Here is a 27,948-nt window from a genome sequence, read left to right as displayed (position 1 = left end):
ACCCTTGCTGTTAATACCACTTTCTTGTTGCTTATAATTTTCATTGCCCCAGATGATCCAGCTCTGTCGGAGGCACGGAGGCACAGTCAAATCTCATGCTGTACATTGATCACCTGTCCAACCTTTGCCTAGAGTGGGAGCCCCCAGTTCCTTCAAGAGATCCAACTTTACGTGTCTGTAAAGAAGAAGAGGAGGAGGGAGACAGCGGGGAGGATCCGGTGGCAGTTTAACACCAGAGCAGGTCCCATGTTTACTTTTACCCTTTCGGAGGTGGGTAACTGCAAATGCCATGGGGAGTTGGGTTTTAGGGACTCTGAATATTGATCTTGGATTTGGGGGCTCATATGTACTTTGTGTTTTGCTAGAGTGTAGGCGTTGCTATTTTTGTGGTTAAATCATAGCCAGACTGTTCCGTGAATTCCCACCAGCATAGAACAAAAATCCAGGTTCATCATCCACATGAGGTAAATTGTCCATTGGCTTCCGGTTGTTTGTGTCTTGCTATGTGGATAGAGAGTACGGTTCATTCATTAGTTCCTATTTCATGACTATTTATCATTTGCTTTTCAAGGCCTATGATTTTCAACAGACTTTCTTGGTTTGAAACTCTGGCTTTTGATGTTTTGAATTCCTCCCTCCTTGGTCATCCTCTTAGACCATGAGATCCCGAATAACTACTGAATAGATGAGATTTCATTTAGGACCACCCATCTGTGGTGGTCTAGTCCCAAACAGTCCTGGGGTATGTCTAACCAGCTTTTTCCCTAAGCAGAATGTGAATTTGTGACCCTGTAGACCTTAGGCAAAAGGGCTTCCTGTTGGACCCCTCAAGCCCCCAGCCATCCCTAAGTTTGTACTGCCTGTTGTTGGTTGGGCTATGATAACAGTTTCTGGATGGATGGACGTGTGCACATGGAAACTGCAGCCTCACGTGTGGAGAGACAAGGTAAACCCTCAGAGACCCTGGGTGCTTCTTGCGTAGCGGTCTGTGCCAACTATCCTAGCTCTGAAGTATATTCTCCCTCTGTTGGTTCTTTTTTTTTTTTAATTTCTATTGGAATATAGTTGATTTACAGTGTTGTGTCAGTTTCAGGTGTACAGCAAAGTGACTCAGTTATACATGTACACATATCCACTCTTTTTTAGATTCTTTTCCCATATAGGTCATTACAGAGTACTGAGTAGAGTTCCCTGTGCAGTAGGTCTTTATTAGTTACCTATTTTATATATAGTAGTGTGTATATGTCAATCCCAATCTTCCAGTTTATCCCTCCCCCCCACCTTACCCCCCTGGTAACCATAAGTTTGTTTTCTACATCTGTGACTCTATTTCTGTTTTGTAAATAAGTTCATTTGTACCATTTTTTTAGATTCCACATATAAGCGATATCGTATGATATTTGTCTTTCTCTGTGTGACTTACTTCACTCAGTATGACAGTGTCTAGGTCCATCCATGTTGCTGAAAATGACATTATTTTGTTCTTTTTGTGGCTGAATAATATTCCATTGTATATATGTATCACATCTTCTTTATCCATTCCTGTGTTAATGGACATTTAGGTTGCTTCCGTGTCTTGGCTATTGTACATAGTGCTACAATGAACATCGGGGTGCCTCTATCTTTTCACATTATGGTTTTCTCTGGGTATATGGCCAGGAGTGGGATTGCTGGATCATATGGTATTTCCTTTTTTTTTTTTTTTTTAAAGTAATTAATTAATTTATTTATGGCTGCGTTGGGTCTTCGTTGCAGTGGCTTCTCTTGTTGCAGAGCACGGACTCTAGGCACACGGGCTCAGTAGTTGTGCTGCACGGGCTTAGTTGCTCAACAGCATGTGCGATCTTCCCGGACCAGAGGTCGAACCTGTGTCCCCTGCATTGGCAGGCGGATTCCTAACCACTGTGCCACCAGGGAAGTCCCTGGATCATATGGTGTTTCTGTATTTAGTTTTTTATGGAACCTCCATACTGTTCTCCATAATGGTTATACCAATTTACATTCCCCCCAACAGTGTAGGAGGGTTCCCTTTTGTCCACATCCTCTCCAGCATTTATTGTTTGTAGACTTTTTGATGATGGCCATTCTAACTGGTGTGAAGTGGTACCTCATTGTAGTTTTGATTTGCATTTCTCTAATAATTAGTGATGTTGAGCATCCTTTCATGTGCTTTTTGGCCATCTGTATGTCTTCTTTGGAGAAATGTCTATTTAGATCTTCCACCCATTTTTTGATTGGGTTGTTTGATTTTTTGACATTGAGCTGCATGAGCTGTTTTTATATTTTGGAAACGAATCCCTTGAAGGTCTCATTGTTTGCAAATATTTGCTGCCTCTGTTGGTTCTGAGTCTCTATTTACTTTGCATTCTTCAGCTGCATATCTGCTTTGGCATAATAAGCACGTAAATTAGAAACTTTGGGGGTTCCTTCAAGAAAGAGAGTTTAAACGACCTCATCTTATAGTATGTGTGTTCGCCAGTGCTGTGTGCTTTGAACCAAACAGGGATGGGCCATGGTGAGTTTTATTCCTGAATCCAAGGAAAGTTTAGTTGAATTTTCAGTTTTGGAATAGCACCAACAGATGCCTCACCACCTCATATCCTTTCTGGATTGAGGCAGGTAATTACTGCCTACACAAATAAATCACATACTTTTGCAAAAAAAGAAAAAAATCTTTGAATGACATTTGATTTATAATTAAACTTGGCGATGCAGTCTCTGAAGTGTCTCGTCTTGTCTAATCACAATGATCTGTTTCCTTTCAGAGTACTTCTGCGTGTAGGGGTTAGTCCTCTTGGTATCTTCACATAATATGGGGATGGGAATAATTTAAGAAAAGAAAAAGAAAAATTAGAATAAATGATTGCCATTTTAGGTCAAAGTCAAACCACTGATTGTTTCTATTTGTGTTTTTTAAAAAACATTTTTACGCCCCTTCATTGACTGACTGATTCTGCAAACAGATTTAAACACTGGCTTTCTAGGTGCCCTGCCTGCACCAGCAACCTCCTTCCCAGCATCACCTGGGAACTTGTTAGAAACCCAGAGTCTCAGGCCCCACCCAGACCTACTGAATTAGAAACTCTGCACGTGGGGTCCAGCACACTGGGTTTGAATGAACTCCCTGATGATTCTGCTGCACACAGAAGTTTGAGAACTATTGGTTTAAAACTCCTGTGAATGCATGAGGTGAGGGCATTAATAGGCATTTACCTCTAACCCTGTCATCCAGGAGCTTGAAATTCAATCATGGGCACAAAGCATAAATTCATCAGACAGTTAGGCAGCATGATGTTTATAAAATGTAAATTACATCATACACTCACTTCCTAAGTCCCTCCAGGCAGTTCCCTTTGTACTCGAAATAAATGTAAAGGCTTGCTGAGACCTACAAGGCCTGGCATGCTCCCTCCCCTGCCTACCTGCCCAGCTCATCTGGTGCTATTTCCCCCCCACCCCTAACCTGTGCTCTGCCACACCACACTGGCCTTCTTTCTGGTCCTCAGACATGCTCCCTGAGTGTGGTGTCAGCAGGGATACAGAGGAAGAGGAAGGAAGAGAGAAAATTGCTAAGGTTAAAAAGTAGAATTGGTCACTAAAGCATTTTTTAATTCGGTATAATACTTCTAAACCAATATCCCCATTGGGCAGTATATTAATATGTTGATTCTTATATACATTGATTGAATAATATGTTAATGTGATAGTATTAGTGGCCCCATCTTGTAGTGGAGCAAAGTCGGAAACGACTCTCTGAATCGTTAAGGAGATATTCACTGTGGTTTAGTTTAACTTTCGTGTCATGGATTTGTATCAGTTTCTCTTTCTGAGAGTTGGCGGGGCAGGCGCAGTGCTCAGCTACACACCACACGCGGGAACTGAATAAACATGCCGGAGACCCCAGCTGCGGAACGTGAAATCATTTGTGTGGCACCAGAACATTGGTGGAGCCGACGCGTGCATCTTGCTGTCTTCACTTAGTTTTAGGAAAGATGGTGACCATGTTTGTTCGGTTTTGTCTTTGTAAAAAATTATCTGTGAATGCCAGTTTTGATCTTTGGGATATTAAATGTACCATGTGATTAGGCAACAAAGTAGATGTTTGGATTTTTATTGAATGTGAAAAAATAGTGTCTCAGGATTCTCTCCATAATGAGAAAGGGGAAACACATTTTTTTTTAAATTTATTTATTTATTTATTTATTTTTGGCTGTGTTGGGTCTTCGTTTCTGTGCGAGGGCTTTCTCTAGTTGTGGCAAGCGGGGGCCACTCTTCATCGCAGTGCGCGGGCCTCTCACTGTCGCGGCCTCTCTTGTTGCGGAGCACAGGCTCCAGACGCGCAGGCTCAGTAGTTGTGGCGCACAGGCCCAGTTGCTCCGCGGCATGTGGGATCCCCCCAGACCAGGGCTCGAACCAGTGTCCCCTGCATTGGCAGGCAGACTGTCAACCACTGCGCCACCCTGGAAGCCCGGAAACACATATTTTAAATATGATTTGTTGAAAAAAAAAAAAAAAAACCCAAAACGTAAATGTGAGGCAAAGGTTTCTTAAAGATTTTAGAACAGCGGCAGTGGTTTTTTGGTTTGGTTTTTTTTTTTTGTCTTGACTTTGTTTTCACTCTCCACAGCTGTTTCACAGTAACGGACTGTCTCGTAAGTGTAGCATCTCTGGTTTGGGGCGTTATTTGCTTTTTCGGGAGACTCTCATTTGAGATCTTCAGTAGAGGAGGGAAAGGTGGGTTGGTGGAGCCATCAAGGAGAGTGCGTGGTGGAGGTGTGCTCGGTCCTGGTAACCTTTCAACTTCACCTTGCCTTGTAAAGTTTAAAGTTCTCCCAGGAAACGGAGGCAAGTCTCCTACTGTGTGACCAAGCTCCCTGACTGACCAGGAAGCCCTTCCTATTGGAAGACGAAGCTAGTCAGCCTCATGTGCCTGGGGATGCACAGTGAATGCCCTGCCCCTGCCCTCAGGGAGCCCACAGCCAAGAGGCCGGGAGACTTCAGCAAATATCTACATGAAAAAAGGTGCATTTTCGCACTTTGAAAGGCAATCTGAAGGATGAGAGAGCTATGAGAGCAGAGAACAGAGAAGCAGGCTCCCAGTTCTCTTTGGACAGGCGATTGAAGCTGAGAATTGAAGTTGTTATTTTGGTTGTGTGTCGAGGTTGGTGGCATGGTGGGGGGGGAGGAAGAGTGTCCCTGGGGAGCTGGCACCACCCCCCATGCTAGCTGGGACTCTGCCTGTAGAGGCTGCCACAGCAGAGAATCTTCTGAGCAACCACATGGGTGAAAACACCCAAAGACTCACTGCAGAGTGAACCCAGGGGAGGGTCTCTTCCCCCAGGAGAGACTGAGTTTTCCCAATGTCCACTAACAGCACCAGTACCACTGTGCCCAAGTGTGAGGCCAGCCCCTTGGCATTTATGTCTCTTCCTTTTGTTGCTTCCTCTAACTCTTTCACTGCCTCTCTCTGAGATCATTCCTTTGGGGGTCAGCCTCTGCTGGTCTCCTCCTTGAGAGCAAAGCTGCCTGTAGGGAACATTTACCATACCTTCGAAGATTCTTACGTGACTTTTAGGGAGGCATTTTAAGCATCTTCAGAGAATCTTACTGGATGTGGCCAGAAGTTCCTAGGAGTAAAGAACTGTCTTCACCCACTGCCTTCTTTGACCAAGAGTCATTACTGCTTGTCCCATCTTTCCAAACCAGGACGCACTTGGAGGGCAGGTTCTCTGTCTGGTTTTGTTTGATGCCTGACAAGCTAGTTTTGAACAGATCTGGCACTCAAATAGTTGACAAATGAAAGAAGAGATTGTGCAAATCCAAATGCCCTTGCAATGCTGAGGCTCGATTTCAGGAGGGTGGAGTAAAATTGATATTTGATTCATTTATTTCTCCAGCCACCCATCCAAAAGCAGTTATTGAGGACTTCCTGTTTAATTGTGCAGCTGAAACACAATGCCTGGCACGTGGTATGTTTATAATCAATGCTGGTTATTATAGAGGAAATGCAAAACTAACTCTGGCTTCTGAATCCCTTTGTGCTCTTATCCCACTGAGTTTTACGGAAGTCTCGGCTGTTCATCCTTCTCCTGTCATTTAGGAGTGACAGTCAAGGGTCCCAAGCTCTGAGGGCGTCTGCTTCTCTTCAGAGTGGCAGAATTTGGCCATAGGAGGGAACTCATGGCATGAGCTCTGACATTTTAGAGTGCCGAAGGACAGCTCACTGGCTGTCTGCACAAAGCCTGGGTGAACACAAAATGACAGGGAGTGGTTAAACTTCAGGGAGGTCTGAGTGGCTTTTTAAAAAATTAATGAATTAAGAAAGATAGTCACTTGGAGCAGTGAGGTTTCTTTTAAAACCATTACTGAATTCCCAGTAGCTTTTTGTCATCAGGTGTTTTTCTGAATCAAAAGATAAGAGAAATAAAATTACTTGGGTGAAGGGGTATGCAAACTTTTTTTGATCTTTAAAAGGAGTCCCTATGGAAATTGTGCTGCTCCTGTCTTCTGCCATGATAAACTTGAAGTTTGGTTGTGCCCTTCTTCAAGCAGCTCCCAATCCAAGGGAAAATTCTTAGTGCCTGATGGCTCTCACCAGTGGCTGCAGTGTTGGGACAGATCTGGCAAGCAGATGTTTATGGTGAAACTTTCCATTCCAGAATAGTTCCTTCTGAGGCAGGAGGTGGGTTAGGTCAGAGAAGAATGTGCCAGACAATATGCCCCTTTGTTAATCAGTGCTGTCATCTTGGCTGCCCCTCTAGCTGCCTCATCTTCCTGAAATCTTCGGTAAAAAGGCCATTCAACAAATACATGTAGCATTGGCCAGGATTTTTCTAGCTCAGCTCTAACAACAGGGAATGGATTTAATCAGATTCAAGGAGACCTTAAGACTCATCCTATAACTGTGTTACCTCTCCGGAAGAGCTCCGGAAGACAGATTATCAAACACCAGTTTCTTGAGCAAAGCTTGCAAACAACTAATGCCAAAGTAATCAAGTTGACCGTGCAAGGGTCTGAAATCTTAGTGACATTTATCAAGTTCACTGGGACACATACTATATTCAGTGCTTTGATGGATTAATCTAATTAGTCTTCATAGCAATCTATGAAGTAAGCACTAATATCATGACCATTTCATAGATAGGGAAACTGAGGCTTAGGCCTACTAGTTGACTTGTCCAAAGTCACATAGTGATTCCTCCTACTTTAACCACTGGGCTTATAACATGGCTACATTGCTGATTTTAAGTCAACAAGCTATTATTTTAAGTTTTATCCCTTCCTCATTTCCTTACTTGGAAAATGCAGTCCTTGTACAGACAGACATGCAGTTATTACAAGAAGTGATCATTTGAGTCAATTTTAATAGACTCGGCAAAGGCTGGTATCTATATAACAGTAACAGAAACACTGAGTTTGGTGAAAAAGATATTTCCAAGTTGTCTTCTCTGTCCTCATTTGCAGCCTCCACACATGATAGGGTGTGCTTCAGAGGTTGCTTGGAGGGGATCAGTGTGACGCTCACAGTGAGGAATCAGGCACTTTCATTAACAAGATGTGGCTTGAAGCAGGTCATGTGGCTCTTCGAGGTTTCAGACTTCTGGTACACTGGGTGATCATAGTTTAGTCAACAGCCATTTATTTGGTATCTATTACATATGCAGATATGATGACAAGCTCACTCTCTCTTACTGAGACTGTCACACAAATAACCTGATGTAATGGGATCTATTCTAGGGGACAGCTCTGTACCTCTGTGAGGGGCTAGAGCACTGCAGGCTGCCAAGTCAGGCTGACATCAGCAAATGTTCATTGAGTGCCTACTATTGCCAGGTTCCATTCTAAGAGCAAGAGATTAAAAATGCATTCCATTATATTTGGGGTTGGAGGCCACGGGGAGAGACAATAAACCAGTAAAGAAACAAATAAGGTGATTTCAGAAACCAGTTAAATGCATGAAGAAGATACAGTAGAGCAATATAACAGTGACCGAGCTTGGAAGGACCTACTCTACCTAAGGTGATCAGAGAAGGAGAGAAGGCTGCTTTGAGGAGGAGACACTAAGAAAAGGCTTGGAAAATGAGAAGAACTTTCTAGGCAAAGAATTGGGTGGAATAGCCTTGATGTATACGGTTCTACAATTTCATTATTCTTTCAACAGAGAAGTTCAGATGTCAAGCACGTGATATCACTTCTTGGGATTTGTTGGGTTTTTTTAAAGGTCAAGCCCATGTTCAATTTTTTGTAAACATTCCATGTGTACTTGAAGAGCATGTGTATTTTTCCTTCAAGTGCCTATTCTTTGTTTTTTAGATGCAGCTTACAAATTATGTAACTGAAATCTTCTATATCTCTATTAACGTTTTAGCTGTTTAACTTCTCAGTTGCTTGGAGATAAGCATTCACATATTCATGATTGTGCGTTTGCTCATTTCTCAGTAATTCTATCAATTTTTGTTTTATATATTTCCAGCCTGTGATCTTAACTGTATTACATTTCATTATGTGATGTTACAGCTCCTGGTGGGTTACTCTTGTTATTAATTAATCTCTCCCTTTATCCCTACTAATGCTTTTACCTATAAATTTTATTTTGTCTGATAATATTGCTATAACAACATCCTTTTGGTTAATGTGTGTGTTTGCTTTTTCCATCCTTTCATTTTCAGCCTTTGTGTGTTCCTGGTCCATTTTATAAGCAACATAAAGCTGGAGTTTTGGGGGGTTTTTTGTTTTTAATTGGGTGTCTCTGTCTTTTGATGGGGGAATTTAAGCTAATTATATTTATTGTAACTAATCTATTTGGACTTAACTTTGCCTTCTTATTTTGCATGTTCCATGGGTATTTTCTTTCTTCCTTTTCTCTTCTTTACTGCTTTATTTGAATTGACTATGCTTCCTTTATTTCTTTTTATTTTCTCCTCTACTGATTTGGAAGTTACATATTCGATTTCTCTTCTCATAGTGGTTTGGATAGTATGTAAAGCATAATTTGGCAAACACTCAGAGGCCTTTAATGCATTGCCTTCAGTTGGTTTAACAGCTTTCTCTAGGATCCTGGCTCCCAAGTGGTTGGGTCTTTAATGGGGTGAGGTATAAATATAAGTGCAGATCATGGTCACTGTGATGGTTATATCTTGGAGTGCAGACTTCCAACTTGCCTTTGCCAAGACCTGTGCCATGTTGCCTAAGAGTTCTGGTAATTGACAGACTGTAAAATGCTCTTGGGTTGTGGGTAACATAGCAGCTTCTAAGCAAGGAGTCACTTGGTTTCTTCTGTTGCCCTTCTGCTTGTCTGCATTTAAGCTCTTGTAAGTGATGATAAATGTTAAATAGCTCCTGTAAAACTGTTGAATTGTCAGTTTTTAAACTACATAAAACACTGACATTTTCATTAGATCCTGGCCCTGAGGAATGTCCGGCTTTCATCATAACGGATTTGTTTACTTCTGCAGAGAGTCTTAATGTGCTGCCTATGGGAGAGATCTTACTGTCACCTGCTCTTAAATGGGAAAGACTTTGTTCAGCCAAAGATTTTTGCAAAAGGATTTGCAAGAGGGCTTTTTCACCTCCCCCTCTCTTCCCTGGCGCCACCTCCCAAAAGGGTAAGGGATGAGAATAAAGTCTTTGAAGAACCTTAGTATTGGACAGGAAAATTTTTAATGTAAAATAATCCTGCAAAGTCCATTAGGAGACAAAATGTTGGAATGACGCTATTAAACCACTATTTAGTTTCAATGTATCCTGTTAAAGATAAGCAAGGCATATCTATGTCTTTTTGACCTCAATCCTTTGGTCTACATTTAAACAGATATCTTGATTTTGGATTAATAAACTCTTTTGTGTATATTAGTAGAGAAAACATTTTAAACTGCTGGGTCCTTCTAAGCAAATAAGAAAAGAGAGGTCTTTTATCTTCTGATCACTGCAGTAGATTTTTAGCAGAAGATGCCAAACTCTTCATGAACAAATGTAGAGTCATCCCAGTTTAACAAGCTGGGAAATGTGTGCGCTGAAAGACAGGCTTGTCCAAATGTGACCGAGACTGGGAATGTTAACTTTTCTGGAATCAACATGTTTGCAATTTATGGCGAGATGTCTTGCTTATTTTTTAAAATAACTTCCTCTTCCGTATTAGCTTGTTGAATATGTCATTGGCAGGTTTGTCTACTTTCACATTTCAAGAGAGGCAGCCTGCCATAGGGAAGCAAAATCTCTCAGGCAGATCAGCACTTGGATTCTGATTCTAGGACATACTAACTGTGTAATCATAGGTGAGTTAATGAACTTTTCTGAGTTTGGTTTTATCATCTGTAACATTGAAATAATAAACTGACTTTTTAGAGCTGATATAAACATTAAGTGAGATAATATACATGAAGTGCTCAGCACAAAACATGGTACATACTAAGTACATACTCGGGGATTATTCAATGAAATTTGATGATTATGATGATAATGAAAGTGGTTGCAGTAGAGAGAATGGTAATAAATGTGTTGATGGTGGTAGTGGTGGTGCTGGTGGTGAGAATACTGATGTTGGTGATAATAACGGTGATGAAGATGATATTGGTGGTGGTGATAACCATATGTTAGGAGTTCTTTAAAGTCTGAGAAAGGATATTATATAATCAAAGAACTGGAGAAGAGGCCGAATTTTCTACTACTACCTAACCTAGAGTCCTCCAGTTTTCAGTTGGGCACTTTGAGTCACTAGGAGGGCCTTTCTTAATAAAATTCTATTGTAGACCACAAACCACAAAAGCCTAGTTCATTCATGCAACTGTGTTTTCAGGCCTGGATTTGTCTTAGAAAGAGCTAGAAGTGTTACTCTGAGTCATTTGATTTTGTCAACATCTATCTCCTTCCTAAAACTTGCTCATTTCTTGGCTTCTGTGACTTTGGACATTTTGGAGTTCTTCTTCTGTCTCCTTGAACACTTCTCCATCATCTTTTTGCCACCTTTGCTTTCTGTGGTCATTTGGACACATGAGTGTGGAACTCAGGGAAGACAGTGCAGGTTGGGACAGATCTGAGTGTAGTGTCACAGACGCAGAGAAGGGGGACAATTCCAGGTAGAGGAGGAAGGACAGTGTTTCTTATTACAAGATAAATGATGAGAATAAGGAAGCCTGGGCAAGACCATTACTTTTGGCACTGAAAATTCAATGTTGGCATCTGACACAAAATCCCTGAGATGGTGAAAGAAGAAGAGTTGAGGAATGTCTAGATGAGGAGGCGGAGGCCGCAGACATTGAAGAGAGAGAGAGAGGAGGTTGTAGTGTGGAAAGACTTTTTTTAGATAGGAGAGAGTCAGGCCTATTTGTAGACCAAGAGGAGGGAGCCAGAGGAAGCTGAGTAGGAAGATACAAAAGCAGGAAGATTTCAGATATTTGGTCCCAGAGGAAATGGGAGAGGTAGGAGGATGAGTTCATTAGCTTGTAAAAGCACCTGCCACATCCCCAGTGAGCAGACAGGGAATATCACCAGGTGAGGAAAAGTATAATCTGTCAGGCTCATGTTGAATGACCTTGACTGTCTCTTAAAAGCAGGTGAGATCTCTGATGAGTGTGAGAGATGTTTGGAGGCATAAGGAGAAATTTTGACAAGAACCACTGTCTGAAATGGGAGAGGAAGTTAGCCAGTGATCAAACGACTTGCCAAGGAGCATTGTGACGGGTAGGAGGTGTGTGTTTCTGGATCTTCCCATACTATCCTCACCCTGGTTTCTATCCCTGGGATATTCTGTGCACCCTAAGCATCCATGTGGAACCCCATGGATGGCCCTCCCACTCCCCCCACCATGGGGCCCTTCCTTTCCATCTCCCCAGGCCCAGCCCTGTTCTTAGATGGCTATTACACAGAAATGAACCAGTGGACTGATTTGCATCAAGGTGAGGAAGGTTGCAAAGGTGCAATGTCTCATACCACCCAGGCGTTAGTATGGCAGGTAGTCAGATAGAGGAGCACAGGATCAGGAGTCAAGGGCATGGAGTGTGGTCCCAGGTCTAGATAGTTAACCCGTTATTGTGTCCTCCTGTAGCACAAGGTATCATGTCTTTCTAACTTGCCATTCCAATACCAGCATGTTATCAAGTAGGGGCTCGATAGCCCCTAGCATACAGTAGGGGCTGATAGAATTTATTTGACTAGGTTAATGCAAGAATATGAGAGATCTTCAAACACCTCATCCTTTGCAAATATGAGGGACTGTTATTCTGATGTGCATTTTAACAAGCACTGTATCAGTCCAAAGAATGACTCTCTAATGTCAGCTACCACTGGTGGGCAGGTGAAAGGAAATACTTTCAGCAGAGCTGGGTGGGGGCTGTCCAGAATTGCTCAGATTTAACTACCTGGATGTCTACATCTGTTGGTTTGGCTTATTGATAAATTAGCTCCTATCTCTTCAGTGATCTGATCCAAGGTGATTTAGTCTTTTTTTTTTTTTTTTTTTGGCTGCATTGGGCCTTCGTTGCTGTGTGCGGGCTTTCTCTGTTTGTGGCGAGTGGGGGCTACTCTTCGTTGCGGTGTGCGGGCTTCTCATTGCGGTGGCTTTTCTTGTTGCGGAGCACGGGCTCTAGGCGCACGGGCTTCAGTAGTTGTGGCACGCGGGCTCAGTAGTTGTGGCTCGCGGGCTCTAGAGCACAGGCTCAGTAGCTGTGGCACATAGGCTTAGTTACTCCGCGGCATGTGGGATCTTCCCGGACCAGGGCTCGAACCCTTGTCCCCTGCATTGGCAGGCAGATTCTTAACCACTGCGCCACCAGAGAAGCCCTAGTCATTTTTCATTCTTGCTATTAATGTGTATGTATATACACTTTGTCATTATAGACAGGCAGCTGGGGTCCCAAGAAGGCAAAGAGAGATGAAAATGGGTTTCAAATAAAGAAGCAGAGTCCCCTTCTCACTCACTCTTTCCATCCTCTTCCCCCACCCCCTCCTAAAATAGATCTTTCTCTACCTTTCCCTATGACTCCACCAGCATGGAGAAATGGATTGTCAGGCAAATCCCAAAAGAATAAAAGAAAAATATCTCTTCAGGAGGAGAGGGCAGAGGGGAGAGATAGGAGCATCAATAAAGGTTGAAAAGATTGGCCTAGAGAGTGTGGAATCCAAGAGAGTGTTTATTTTCAAAACAAAAGCTTACCAATCAGGTGCTTTTTAACAGACGAGAAAAATGGATTGAGCAAAGCTTGTGCCTGGCCTTAGGGACATGCCCACAGTGGCCTGAGCTACTGAGTCAGCAGGCGTGGCTTTTGTTCTCCTGGCTCTGATGGCAGCCTTTGAGTAAGCAGGACTCATCAGTGAGCTACCATAAGCTCCAGGAAGCCTGCGTCTGGCCTGGCCGCCCTTCCCATTTTGCTGGGTCACTTAGAATCCCAACTTCCTGCCTTGCCCACACGTTGGAACAGCCCAAGGAAGCCTCACCAGCCATTCCTCGGCAGACAGCCTGGCGTGATTGGAGAGCTGTCCCTCACAAAGCCCGCTTTTGGCTGGCATCTTTTTGGGCACTGCTCTTTTTCACAAATGCTTCTTCCAAGAAAGCCTTGAGACAGGGACGTCATGTTTTCTTTAGAAGCTGTGTGTTAGGGCATTAGACAGACATAACTGGATTTAAAATCTGCCTCGGCCCTTTATATGCTGTGTGACCTTATGCAACCAGGTTATTTTTTCTGAGCCTCAGTTTCCTCGTTAGTAAATAGGATACATCCAACCTGCCTCAGAGGCCATGGTAAGGATGAGGAAAACGGAGAACAGGTGCTTGACAGAGGGTCTGGCGAAGAGAAGGAGGGCAGTGCTGGGCAGTGAACCTGGCAGGAGAGCCCCCCAGCACCCACTCAAAACCTGTGCTTGTTTATCCTTGTTGTGGATGTTTGCTTTGGGCTTCAGTCGGCTGCTTCCTCCATCAGAACCACACAGGCTTAGGTTTTGAGTTCTCATCCTCTTTGTAAATCGTTCCCGGCCTGCATGAGTAACAGCATGGTCCAGGCCCAGTGTCTGCGTCTGGAAAGCAAAGGGTGCAAACTCGATTTTGATTCATGTGAAGCAGCTTTGAGGTTCAGGTCTGAGGACTCTCCACTAGACTTTCTGCACCAGAGACCTCCCCTCCCTGTCACATTGCTGGGTCCCACCGGGGTAGAACTGTGAGGTCATACATGGCGTAATGCAGTCCTAAGTAAGAGAAGAGACGGATACAAAAATGAAGAAGTACTTCTCAGTATTTCCTAACTGCTCAATAATATAGAGCATGTGCTTTTAAAATCTTGTTCGAAAAAAAAATTGCTAAAATCACAAGTGAAAATCACCCACAGTTCTTAAATAGAGATATAAAGTGGGAAGTCAGTGTTTTGCACCCCTCCTTTTGGCAGTTGGATCACACGCCCAGATGCTACCTCGGTTGACAGTTTGGTATTTGTCCTTCCCATTTTTTCCCTGAGTTTATAATACATATCCCTATTTGCATGTATGCATACATATATATGTAATTTTTACAGAGTTGTGGCCTGCAATTTGCATTTTTGGGTCATTGTGGTTCACTTGATACCATATCAATTTCATTCCTTCAGATCTGTATATATAGACTTACCTCCTAAGTTTAACTCAGCATATTGTTCCAGACCATAGAAAAAAAAAAAACATACTTATTCGGTTATACCCTTTTGATGGGCAATAGGTTGTTTCCAGTTGTTTTTTTTTGGTTTGGTTTGGTTTTTTTGGTGGTATCAAGAAGACTGCAGCAAACACATCTTTATGTTTTGCTCTGTATTCTGGTGCTTTTATTTCTGTGGAATCAACTCCTAGAAATATAACTTCTGAGTCAGAGGATGCTCTCTTTAAATTTTAATAAAGTCTTCCAAACTGGTTTCCACAATGTTTGAAAGCACCTTATACACCCACCAGTAAGATGAGAAGGTGCCCGTTTCCCCATAATCTTAATAGCTTTGGACAACATCAGTCAATTTTTTTTTTCCCAGTCTGATGAGTGGAAAATTGCCTCACTGTTTTAATTTTTATTTCTCTTATATTTAACTTATTTTCATTTGTTCAGTAGCCATTTTTTCGTCCTAAGAATTTCCCATTTTTATCTGTGGCCCATTTTTTGAGTGAAATTATTGTCTTTTAAAAAAAAATTGTCCTAATTTTATAATTAGTAACAAACAAACCCCAATAAAGTGATGTTTTTTAAAGGTACAGTGAAAACGCAGGACCTCCCAAAGCTGTTGGGAGGACAAGGATTTCACGGACTGGAGATGAGTGAGCAAAAGGTAGTAATCCTTCGGCAAGTCGTGCAGTTCACGGCATTTTCTTTCATGTGTATTATTGCCCCCATATGCTCCTCAGTGCAGTCCTGGGAGGTAGGCTGAGCTCTGGATGACCTCCTGGTTGTCAGACCTTCAACTTGCCCGTGACTGATGAGGCTCGCCTCGTGGGCTTGACCTGAGGATTCTGAATCCTCTGCTTGCCTGTCTCCTGCTGGGACTGTTGCCTGACAACCTTTCATTGCCCTCCCCACACCACCCTTCCCAAACCCCTCAACCGTGAGTTCTGTACGCTTCTTGGAGTCCTGGGAACTCATTTACAACTTCCTTCAAGAATGCAGTGCCAGCTGAAAGACTCCTCATAGATCTCTTGGGTGATGGTAATTTTTATTCTGACTAATGAAGTATTCGTTTATTAGTGTTAGTTTGTTGAGCACTTACCATGTGCAAGGCCAGTGCTTATGGTTGTGCAAGTTGTCGACTGCACAACTCCAGGGGGCACCATTCATTGCACAGTAATTGTAGATTTGCAGGATTATTTCTGCCAGATGGCCATCCAGTGTCTTGAAGAAGGGGGTCTTTTTTCTAATTCGCACAGAACCACCACAACTGAGAGAAGCAGAGTTAACCATGTGCCCAGCACTGTGCTGTGTGCTCTAAACACTTCATTTTTTTATCATTCCAATAGCCTTCTGAGGTTGGTGATATCACTGCCCTCTCTAAAGCTGAGGAAAGTGAGTCTCAGAGAGGTTACGTTGCTTGCTCAAGTCACACAGCTAGTAAGTGAATTCAGACTCAGGTCCAGCTGACCGCAAAGCCTGTGCTTAACTCTTGCCCTGCTCTTCCTCTGTATTGGGATCTGGTTATCCTCAGAATCTTCCACAGTACCCCAAGCCATGGTTATGGCACAAGCACTGGGTTCAGTCGGCCTGTCCACCACTCTGGAAGGGCTAGGTGGCCAGTGGGCCGTACTGAAACAATGAACTTGAAACAACCCAAGGGACCCTCATGACCCGACAGCACCTTTCTGTGAACAAAACCAAAGCATTAGAGCACAGTTCCTACCCACAGCGATCTCATCAGGAGATCAGCATCTCTGGATCTCACTTGGGAAGGAGGAGCCACTTTTTCGATGTACACTCTTCCCAAGTCAGGATTTCCTGGTCTCTGTCCCAGAATCAGTTTCCTTTGACCACACTCAGAGTGTGGGTAACATTAAGGCAGAGGTGCTAAGAGTGAGAGCCAGCATTTCCCATCTTCTGACTCTGGTGCTGATGGATGGGGACCAGGTGAAAGGGTTTTTCTGGAATTGATTCATCAGGCCGAGGGGATTTCCCTCTCGCTCTCTGCTTTCACTGCTGAGGTTCATGTGTCTTTTTAACATTTCGTCAGCTTACTGGGGCCTAATTTGAAAGTTGTCTTTAAGATCCATTTGTTCTGATTCAGTTGCTGAGACTTTATGATGTTGTTCCCTTTCTTGGAAAAATGCTCCAAATGGTTTGCGTGACTGATGCATTCCACGGCGCCCTGATTGATGGTGGGGAGGCCCTGGCTGGAGGACTGCTCCTGGAAGGAGAGGCTGGGGTCTGTGAACACTATTACAGCTAGGCTTGGGAAGCGGAGATGTTTGCCCTTGATGCCACCCAGCTTGGAGCCTTCTGTGGTCCCTTGGGGAAAACTGTTAAGGAAGCAACCTTGACATTTGCACCAGCCTCAAATTGGGAGTAAGGAGTCCAGGAGACTGGGTTCGGCCTAGGGATGCATAGCAATTTTTTAGTCACTTGGGTAACTTTATTGTCTCTGTGGTTTAAAATCATGGGTCTGGTCAATGAAAAAGGATGTTTTTGCAGTTTTGAAGGCAGTGATACTTACTTTTTAAGAGCTCTGGAGCCAGACACAGCTGGTTGCTATGAGCAACCCACCACTCACTGTTAGCTTGACCATGTGTAAGTGGCTTGTCCAGGCCTCTGATTCCTGTCTGTGAAATGGGGTTGATAAAACCTGTTTTACAAGGTCATTGTTAGGATTACATGGGATAATATGTTTGAAAAGCATAACACAAGGCCTGGCACGTAGAAACCACTGAATAATATCATTGCCAGCCTAGCAGACAAGGTAAATGATACTTTACAGCAAAAGTGGATTGCTCTGACTCTGCTGGTACGGATTTTATAACCACTTTGGAGTGCAACTCAGCAACATCTAGTCAAGTTTATGTTAGACAGTCACTAACAATTCGACATAGCAATTCGACCTCTAGGTATATACCCTAGGGAAATGCTTGAATCCATGTACATGAGGGCAGGTGTAATTAGCATCATTGAAGCTTTGTACTAGCAAAAAATTGGATGCAATACAAATATTTATCAATAGAAGTTCTGGTATATTTATGCAATAGGATACATCACAGCATTAAAATTCACTTGAGCCAACTACATTAAAATGGGTAAATTGCAAAAGCATCATATTGAATGAAAGAAGCAAGTTTAATAGTGATAAATGCAGTATGAAAATATTTGTTTAAAAATTTTTAACTTGCAGATTTATACTACATTTGTTAATGAATGAATACATAGAGCACAACAGTATTAAAAGCATAACAAACGTGCATAGAAATAATACTCACCAACTTCAGTTTAGTGTTTACTTCGGAATTAGGGAAAGGAGGGGAAGAAAATCAAGAATGGGGGATTTAAATTATATCTGTATTTTTTGTTCCTAGAAAAAAAGATTTGAAGGGAATACGGCAAAATGTTAAGATTTATTTATTCCACCGGATATAAATATAAGTGGGTATATAAGTGCTTAAAACATGATTTTCAATTTTATTCTGCATGTTTGAACTATTTCACAATAGAATTTTTAATAAATAAAATTAAGTTTCCCGCAGAAGAGAAGGAATAAAAGGATAAAAACACTCCTTTCAAAGAGTTTGTATCTCTTTTTCCTATAGTACAAGCCTGGGGCGTTAAGGAATTTCGTGTTATGTCACAAAATGTGGAAAAGGTTAGAGCAGTAAGAGATTTAAAAAGAGTTTGAAAATTTTACTAAAAAATATGCGCTCTTTTTTTTAAGGACAATTAGAAACTACAGTTGTTTTTAATGCACTTTTCTTTAAATTAATTATGGCTAAATGGGTCACCAGCTGGGTCACCAACTCAGACTGTGTTTCTGTGTTTGTAAATGCAGAATGGGGAAATCTCCCAGCAAGATGCTTTTAGTAATAGTTGTGTTTTTTGCTGTGATGGTCAAATGCAGTAATATAAAGTTACACTTTCATCATAAAACCTTTCCCCAAGTAACATGGGATCTATGAATAGCATGTCTCTAAGCATCATGACCAGAATCCACCTTTGTGCTGGGCAAGGAGGGTTTGCAATTAACAGTGGAAATGCAAAAAAAGACCCACAGCCCAAGGGCCGCTCCACATGTCTTCCCAGGGCTTCTCTGGGGCAGTTAAGTGCCAGGGTCCTCCTCTTCCATCTGAAGAGGGCTTGTGGGCATCTGCTTTACCCTCCTACAAGCAGGTTATTCTCTTTTGGAATATGGTCCCATCCACCCAACCCACTCTCTTTTGGGAAATATCAACCTCGCACTTGGTTTCATCCTGGTCCTTCCCCTACCCCCCCCATAATTACTGTTCCTCCTCCGGCCTGGGGTTCCCTTGGGTGTGCCAGTGCTCTGGACAACAGGCCTGCAGCCGGGGCCTCTATGTGACCCAGGACACAGCTCAGGGCTCCCAGACTCCCTTCCTGGAAGCCCTGCTCTCAAACACTGCCCTTTCCAAAGCTCCCTCTAGCCTCCCTCCCACATCTACAGGCTGAGAGGAAAAAGGTTTTCTTTTCTTGTTTTCAGGCTGGTTTTTGATTTTCGTTCTGCGGTCCTGCTCTGCCTCGCTTAGCTTATCAGCATCAAAGCTGAAGCCAGCTGTGTTTGTTTGTGGGTCTTTCATTTCCAGAAACCTGCAGACTTTTCTAGGTCACTTTGTGTTCTTAATAATCAAGAAGGTGATTCACATGGCCACAAAGGAAGGACTGGGGTCAAAAAACCTCAAACCCACAGACATCCCTCAGTAGCCATACAGTTGGCCTATATGACTGGGAGTAACAATGAAACATCCTTATACAGTTTGGAGTTTTATTCTCTTCCAGGGAGGAGTGCCCCAGAGAGCTCTCTCTGACAAGCAAATTCAAGTAGAACTCTTGCTTATAATTTTTCAGCAGCACCCTGTGACAAAGATCACATTTTTAAAAGCCTAGAACCATAGCAGTTGCAGAAAGAGGAAGGGGGGTATGTAGGGAATTTCCTTCGTATCTTAATAACTCTTTGTTGGATTATTATGGGCTCGGCAGCTACCTGAGGTCACAACTGTCAAGTAGGTTATTGGAGGAACATCTGGCTGAATGGAGCCCCAGGTCAGTGGTGGTAAGCCTAGCCATTTAGCAGGCCACTTGATGCCCAAGGACAGTTAACACTGCAAAACACACTGGAGAAATGAGAAACTGGAAGGAGGCACCTTTTAGAAATTCAGTCCTTAGGCTGTTAACCCACCCTGCTAAGTGCTGCCCAGTTGACAGCACAGTCAGCTACGGAGACCATTCTGGATGCTCTCTATCTCAGAACAAGCTGGGGAATCTGGACTTAATAGATGGTACCACTTGAGTTTTACGGTAAACAGAGGAACTCAAAGAACCGAATCTCAGGGACCACAGTGGCGGCAGAAGCCAGCTCGAAAGAACCCGGTTTCTGCCTGAGCTCCTCCCCACCAAATGGACAGACATACATCAGGCTCCTGAAACAGCAAAGACAAGACCGTATTTGGATTTGTAACTCCCCGGGCATTTGCAGGCAAGTCTGGTTCTTGTTGTCCATTGACTCCGTGATAAAATCAGGGCCTCTGCTCAGCTTGAGACAAGCCATTCGTTTGGACACCTCCCTCTTCAGACAGGAATGCCCGAGTGCTACATGTGTGATTCCAATTTGCTGGTGGGGTTCCCCTGTCAATCTTCCCAACTCAGTGAGGAATTGCTGCTGTCTGTCTTATGTTATCCTTCCCACACACATCCTCCTATCCCCACCCCATTTGGGGGGGGGTCTTGTGAAAAAGACGGCCTTAGCAGGAAGATGTGGGCCGTGGCTCCTCCCACTCACCAGAGGAGGATGGCACAGCCGTAAAGAGGAAAGTTGTAAATAGCCCATTCACAGGACATATCAAGTGAGAGGGTTTTTAGCCTCTACAAACAAAGTCCACCCCATGCCTCAGGGTCTCCGCATTATATAGAGTGAGTGAGAAGGTAAGAAAACGTGTGGTTTTAAAACCTCGCCTAACTGAGGGGAATGGCCTTTCCTCTGAGTCTCAGCAAGACAGGGGCAGAGCCAGGAATTGAGCCCAGAACACCTGGCGTGAATAGTGAAGCGTGGCAGCAGCCGTCTTTAGTGCACATTGATATAAAGCAGGCATGACTCTGAGGGCTTCGTGCCTATTGATTCATTGAGCCCTCATCAGAGTTCCAGGAAGTGGGCGCTAGTCTTGATTCCATTTTGCAGATGGGGAAGCTGAGTCTGCAGGAGATTAAGCACCTTACCCCAGGTGGTGTACAACTAGGAAGTGGCAGGCGCCGTCTTGAAACCCAGGTCATCTGGCTCCAGAGTGAGCTCTTAACCAGTAGGCTACACTGTAGGGTCTCTGAGAGTACACTGTTATTACAGCTAATAATAATAATAATAGCTGTCTACTGAGCGCTTTCCCTGTGCCAGGCACTATTAAAGAAGCACTTTGCCTGCATTATCTCCTTTGTTCCTTGCAGTCAGTCTCAGATGTTGCTTATTACTCTTTTATACATAAGAAAACTAAGACGTGGGAGGTTGAGTGACTTACTCAGAGTCATGTAACTAATATGTGGAGGGGTCAAGATTCTAGCCCAGGAAGTCTTGAGAATTTGGACCGTTAGGATGGGGAGCAAGAGAGTCAGGGTGTAGTTGGACTTGCTGGCAAGGACTCCTCCTAGGCCCTCTGCTGCCCTTTGAAGGCCACAATGGCAGGAGCAACTCAGTGAACCCTTGGATCACTTAGAAGAGCTGGGACTTTTCCATCATATACTTGGCCGGTTCCATCACCTGTGCTGAGCAGGTCCCCCAGCTTCCACTAGCCCATACTGTCTGATACCACTGTCGCTCTGAGCATAGTTGCTGGCATAGAATTGTACTCAGTAAATCATTAGGGAAGCTAATAATCACCCAGTGCATCCTTGCTTTCTTTCCTGAATGAATGGATGAATGGAATGAGTGCTTTTGCATTGGAAAGTAGCCAATAGCTAACAGATGCCTGACTTCACATGTGATTTTTCTAGATTCTTACTCGCTAATGCAAAGAGACTACAGGCCATCTTTTGGGGGGTAAGAATCTGACAGTTTGCTTTGGACTCTGGGTAGTGTTGAGGAAACGACCCAAGTCCTCTCTCCTTGACTTAGCTGTAGGAATAGCTGTCTTATTATTCTGGTCTACATAGCATATCAATAACTACGAAGATAATATAATTTCAATACTAGCACAATAATTAGTACTTACCAAGTTCAGTCTCTGTGCTAAGCAGTCGATATTTTTGCAGTAAACCTCTTTTAGTCTCATTTCGTCAGATGAGAAAACTGAAGCCCACAAAGTTTAAGTAACCCTCAGGTTGCCACTCAGTTGGCAAATGTTGAGTCATCATTCAAACTCAGAGCTTTGCCTGTGAAGTCCCATGCTCTTAACCACCATGAGTTGATCACGTGCAGGGAAACTGAGGCTCAGAGACACGAGATGGCTTACCAGGGTCCCTCAGCTGGTTTATAATAAAGTCTCAATTTGAACTCAGGCTACCTATGTCATCCTGTCTGTTTTAACAAAGGCTCTCAAGGTCAGGCTCAACATTTACTCCTTCAGGCAAGGGAAGGCTCAGCAGGAAGCCCTGAAGAAGTCTGTGAAGTGTGAAGTGGTACAGAGGCAGAAGGAGTTTGGGCTTGCTTAAAAACTCACTCAAAGTGGGAGTCAATCCACTGTGCAAAATTCAGTCCTTGAGGTAGAGCAAAAAATTTTTAAAAAGAAGATTCTCTCATAAAAGTTTGATAGCCAGCTTCAGGGTGTAACTACTCAATCCATGAGAATCAGAAGTTGTAGGTTGTAATAGCCCATTTCATGGATCCTGGCCACCGGTTGGGGAGTAGAACAGGTTGTTGTCCAAAAGAACTTACCTCTCTGCTAAGAGTAATTGATCAGTACACCCATCTGTCCATCCATCTGGAAGTACCTATTGGGTACCTACTAGATCCGGGGCCCCGTGGCAAGGGAGAGAGCCCCAGTTCCTGCCCTCCCAGGGCTTACATCCTAGCGGGGAAAGCTTCTATGAAGCCAGAACTCACAATAAACTCTGATGGGATGAGATAGGAAACATGCAGGATGCTATAGGTGTTCACAGCCTAGTCTACCCACCAGGAATCGCCTCCTATAGCAGATGCCATTTTACTGAGACCTGAATGACATGTGAGCGTTAGCTATGTGAAAAACAGGGAAGAGTGTTCTAAACAGAGGGAACAGCATGTGTGGAGTCCGGGAAGTAAATGAGAGCCTGTGTACAATTGGAGGACTTGACAGTGCTCAGACCAATTAGATTATGGGAAGTCAATGGTTCTTTGTTTTGGAGGAGGTCATGCAGATTTCTGAGAGGCTCTGGACCCTTTTCCCAGAAAAAAGCACGCCGCACCTATGAGATGTTGTATATCATTTTAGGAGGTTCACAGGTACCTTCTGAAGCCCACCCGTGAAGTGGGGCTGAAAGGACCACTGGTCAGGAACCCTGTTGTTTTCACTCTCACCTTGACTCCCACTTAGAAACAGTGCTGGCCACACTTTCCTGCACATGTAGACTTCTCCTTACACATCTAAAGTCCCTGCCTCCGGGTAAGTTCCCTGGGTTTATCAGCCATCAGTGTAATTACTGTCTTAAAGAAGTTACAGTCTATAAACTCACCTTGATGGATGACCCTGGACATTTCATCTTTTCTCCCCATGGCAGGACTAAATAATATTATTGCATGTCTATTTTTAGACATGCTGTTTTCTTTCTCACTTACTTTCCTCTTTAAAGGAAGTGGCAGTAGGAGAACCAGGGCTTAAGTATTTGAAAAGGAAAAGATTGACAGTACCTCTGTTTCCCTTCTGAATTGCTCATCCTACAATTGACTCCTCTGAGGGCTGATGGAAATCACCGAGCACTGCCTTAGAGGAACACATCCTTAAAATCGGTGTCACACGAGTCCCAATACAGTGTGTCCCCTTTACCCCACTCCCATCACTCTACTCCACCACTGGCCTCCTGGAGGCTCCTCAGACTAGCCAGGCACTTACTGCCACAGGGTCTTTGCACTGCCTGTTCTCTCTGTCTATAATTCACTTCCCCCAGATAACCACAGGACTTAACTCACTCACCACATTCAAACTCTTGTTGAAATGACACCTACTCAGTGAGGGCTCATCTTACCACCATATTTCAAAATAAACCCCACCCCCTTCCCTGGTGTATCTGGCACTTACCATTATCTAAATACCATTGTATTTCATTATTGATTTTGTTTATAAGCCTCATGGAGGCAAGCATGTAAGCTCACTGTTCTTAGAACAGTCCATGGCACGTACTAGGGGTATTCAATCTATATTTAATGAATTGATGGACAAATAACGTGCCTGTGTGGGTTTGAGGAAGACAAGCATCTCAGGGATCAGAATGTATATGTAGTCAGTCTACAGGTTTACATTCCAAAACTCCAGCATCATTCAGGCCCAGAGAAATGAGAACATCACACTTGCCATGCTCCTGGGTTCCGCTCCAGCCAGCACCCTTAAGAAAGCAATTAGCACCTTTGATGTGGAGAAGTGATTTCAGGGCTCTCGTGGGAGTAGGTAACAATCTGAGGACGCCTGACCCAGACAGTGATTTCCAGAGGAAATGAATTCGGCCTCTCTTGGTTTCCATCCTCAGATTTCCCTGACGTTGAAAAGCCATGGCTATTTTGGTGGCTGAAATAGGTCTCTGGCCCTCAGGTTTTCAGCCAAGGGATAGCCTTTAGTCTTTAGCCTCTAGCCCCCTCCCAAAATGGAACCCTGTAAAGTTCATGCTTCCCAAGAGAAAAGATGTCCTTGATGTTGCTATCAAGTGGCACTTACATTCACTTTTGACAACTGTGGCCAAAACTGTGCTTGCTTTTTGGTCTTTTGTGCCTCATCTCAAATGTGCTGTCATCCCCAAACTGTTATTTCATCTTTTGAGTTCTCCTCCTGTGTCCCTGAGGCTGCGAGCTCCATTGTTTGAAACTCTTACCACTGCTGTGGAGATATTAAATTAAGCACTGCAGCTTAGCATGGAATGTGTAGATACTTGAAGCGGGATTTAAAAGACATTCTGATTTCCTAGAAATGTAACAGCACATTGCCTTGGAGCAGAGAGCGATGCAGGAAGGAGCCGCCTTTTCCGGCACCGAGTCTGTTGCTCCTCAGCGCAAAGGAGGTTAAATCACGAGCCGAATGCAGAGCACGTGAAAGGCTGGGGATGTGTTCTGTTCAGGAGACCCTGTAAACGGGCTTGTTTTGCTTGGTGGAGGAATGAATCATTTCAGCCGTGCACACCAGCTGCAGCCCGTGGAAGTAAACCGAGGGCTTTCCCACAGCATGCGCTGTATATTTCATTGTTAGAGCTTTGCATTTTGACAGGTAGTTCTTATCCTTCTGGAAAGAGAGGTCTGAAGCCAGCAGCTGGAGGAAGACCTGGCAGGGCCTGCTGTCTAAATTGAGAGCAAGCATGTGCAGCAAAACCTCGTTATAACATGACCTGTTATTACGTGGATTTTGATATCTCAGGGGGCAAATATGTCTCCCAGCATAGGACAACTCCATACGGCAGATGCCTGTTGTAACTTGTCTAACCCAGATCACAACCTTGTCCCAGAATCCAGTGTTACAAAGGGGTTTGCACCATTTTTAAAAAATTGACACACACACCAAACACAGATCGTGAGTTATGTATACTATGTGAATGGTTGAAGCTGTGTATGGTGCATGGCAAGTGCTCACTGAGGTCCTTCCTCTTGTGGAACTTACATGGAGAATGTGCTAGATTGACTGCAAAAATGTCCCCAGTTTTTCAGGATCCATTTATCTGCATGCTCTGCAATGTAGTGTTGCAGATTCTCCCAAAAAAAGGTAGAATTCTGTCTCACCTCCTCTTGAATCTGGACTAGTCTTGAGACTTTCTTTGGCCAGCAAAATTTGGCAGAAATGACAGTGTGCCAGTTTGGAGCCTAAACCTTCAGAGGCCTTGTGAACTCCTGCTCTCTTTTTCTTGTTCTCTCTCTCTCTCTCTCTCTCTCTCTCTCTCTCTCTCTCTCTCTCTCTCTCTCACACACACACACACACACACACACACACACACACACACATATGCAGAACTCTGCTAATCATATTAAAACAAGCCCACACTAGCCTTCTGGTAGATAAGAGGCCATGTACAGGAGACCCTAGTTGTTCCAACAAGGACCATCCTAGACCAGGTCACAGCCAGTCAACTCCCAAACACGTGAGAGTACCTGGCTGAGATCAGCAGAGCCACCTGACTAATCCCTGTAGACACATGAGTGAGCCCAGCCAAGACCAGATGAATCATCCAGTTGACCTATAGACTCATGAACAACAATCATTCATTGCTGTTTTAAGCCACTGAGTTTCAGGGTGGTTTGTTATACAGCAATAGCTAACTAATACGGGAAGACTGGCAATATGTAAGTAAACAGATACATAAGGGAGAGTAAGCAGTTCACATAGGGACAACTGCCATGAAGGAAATAAGACAGGGTCACATGATGGAGAGGGACTTGCACAGTCTACTTTATATAAGAAGCTAAGTGAAGGCCTTTCTGAGGAGGAGACAGGTGGGCCAAGATCTGAATGATTAGAGGATGCTGACTGTGGGTAGGGTCGAGGCAAGAGTTTTCCTGGAGCAAAGAAAAGCACGTGTGAAGGTCGCAAGACAGGGCTGGGGGAATAACGAAGTAGAAAGGGAATAGTGGGAGCAGAGGTCTGCGAGAGAGACAGGAGCCAGACTGTGGTACACGTGCTGGGAGAAGCCGTGGAGGACATTGACACAGGGGAGTGACACCGTATTTTTTTCACTCTCTGGCTCTTGTGTGGTGGCCGTAAGAAAGCAGTTGACAGACCGCGGCAGAGGTCAGATGAGTGGCGCTGGTGACTCAGACGAGGATGGCCCTAAGTGAGCAGGCCCGCGCTGCGCCTGCCATAGCACGCACCCCCTTCTTCCTTGTTCAGAGCCTGCTGTTTACCCAGCAGTGCCGCCACCAGGGGATGGTGGGCTCCCTGAGCGGGGCGCCCGTCTCCTTTGTCTCCCCACCTCCGGTGCCACGCATACAGTAGGGCCTTAGTAAAGGCTTGCCTTAGGAACGTTCTTCTCTGAATTTACGGTCCCTAAGTGGTGCAGTGAAGTCCTATCCAGTCCCTTCCCTTTCCTTTCACTCCAGTGGTTTGGGAGGGGTGCGCTTCCCTTTCACAGGACTGTGGAGGCCCCATGCACCGCTCCAGGACGTGGTCTTTGTTATTACAAAGCATCTCTTAATGGCCTGTGGCCACCGCCCAGTGGGTTCCTCTCCAAAGTCTGGAGTGCGTGCCTGGGCTCTGTTTGGGGTTCAGCCTGACTCATCAGGTGACCATGGGGAAGTCTTTAGGCTTTTTGGCGCCTCTTTCTCCTGCTATAAAATTCCTCTGGTTCGCGCTTCCCACCAACCCACGTTGAAGGCCCTAGACTGCTAGGATGCAGTGTTTATGGAGCAGCCGGAGTGATGGAGGCAACCACCAGGAGCAGATGCTGCATCTGGGGCCCTGCCCTGATGAGCTAACGCTCCCCAAGTGCCTTGGGAATCACAAATAAAGGAACTTTATGAGGATATAACCTTATTATTTTTACCCTGTCTCTCGCTGCCCTTTTATTAGTAGAATTATTTGGGGCTGGCCTTCTCCTTTCAACTGGCATAAGTTTTCTTTGACTCAGCTTGGCTTTTTTTTTTTTTTCCTTTTTTCCCTAGGAAGGGTGGGTGGAATTTAGAATTAAAAAGTAGCAATGCAGCAGGAATGCAGGCTTGTCTTAAATTTCACAGCAGTTCATGAACTTCAGGAAATCTGAACACACAGCATGCAATTAAGAGCAGGAGGAGGGTTTTTTTAAAAATCAGTTGTGAAAGGGAAGGTGGCCGGGTGGAGAGGGGCTGCTCGCAGGCCGCCGAGGCCTGGAAAGCGGCTCTGGGGACAGGGCAGACAATAGCCTGTTGCTAAGCCAGCAGCCTCGGCTTGTCTTTTGATCTTTTATCACCTGACCTGTCTAGGACCGAGTGTGGCAGGTCTCGCCCCTGAAGAGAGAGACCAGAGCCCAGTTCAGGAAAGGCCATGGGGCCCTGAGGGTGTGACCTCATCTCCCGCAAGAAGATTCTGCCCTTAGTCTCTGGTGATGCTGTGTGACTAACGTTTGCCACCGCTTTGGAGCTGCAGTTCTCCAATATGGTGCAGTGGGTCACAAGCTGAGGGCTGAGAACTAGGAGGAGGCCATCAGCCAAGGCTGTAAAGAGACCAAGAGGGCTCTTGGCCAGTGGAAAG

General features: G+C 44.2%; 1 protein-coding gene across 4 annotated transcripts in view; it reads left to right on the top strand.

Annotated features, from left to right (window-relative positions):
* Window positions 1-27,948, top strand: part of ERC2 (ELKS/RAB6-interacting/CAST family member 2) — a 954,807-nt gene that overhangs the window by 854,173 nt on the left and 72,686 nt on the right. The window contains exon 19 of one of the 4 annotated variants that reach the window (XM_082414437.1): window positions 53-26,603. The exons of the other annotated variants lie outside the window; for them this stretch is intronic. The gene's annotated coding sequence lies outside the window, so the exon portion shown is untranslated. Of the gene's footprint in view, window positions 1-52; window positions 26,604-27,948 lie in introns of those variants that run through there. 4 annotated transcript variants of the gene reach the window in all.

The sequence above is a fragment of the Balaenoptera physalus genome (genome assembly GCF_965194825.1).
Source record: "Balaenoptera physalus genome assembly, chromosome: 11".
Taxonomy (NCBI): domain Eukaryota; kingdom Metazoa; phylum Chordata; class Mammalia; order Artiodactyla; family Balaenopteridae; genus Balaenoptera; species Balaenoptera physalus.
Note: the sequence above shows the minus strand (reverse complement) of the source record. Positions and strands in the feature narration are given on the sequence as shown.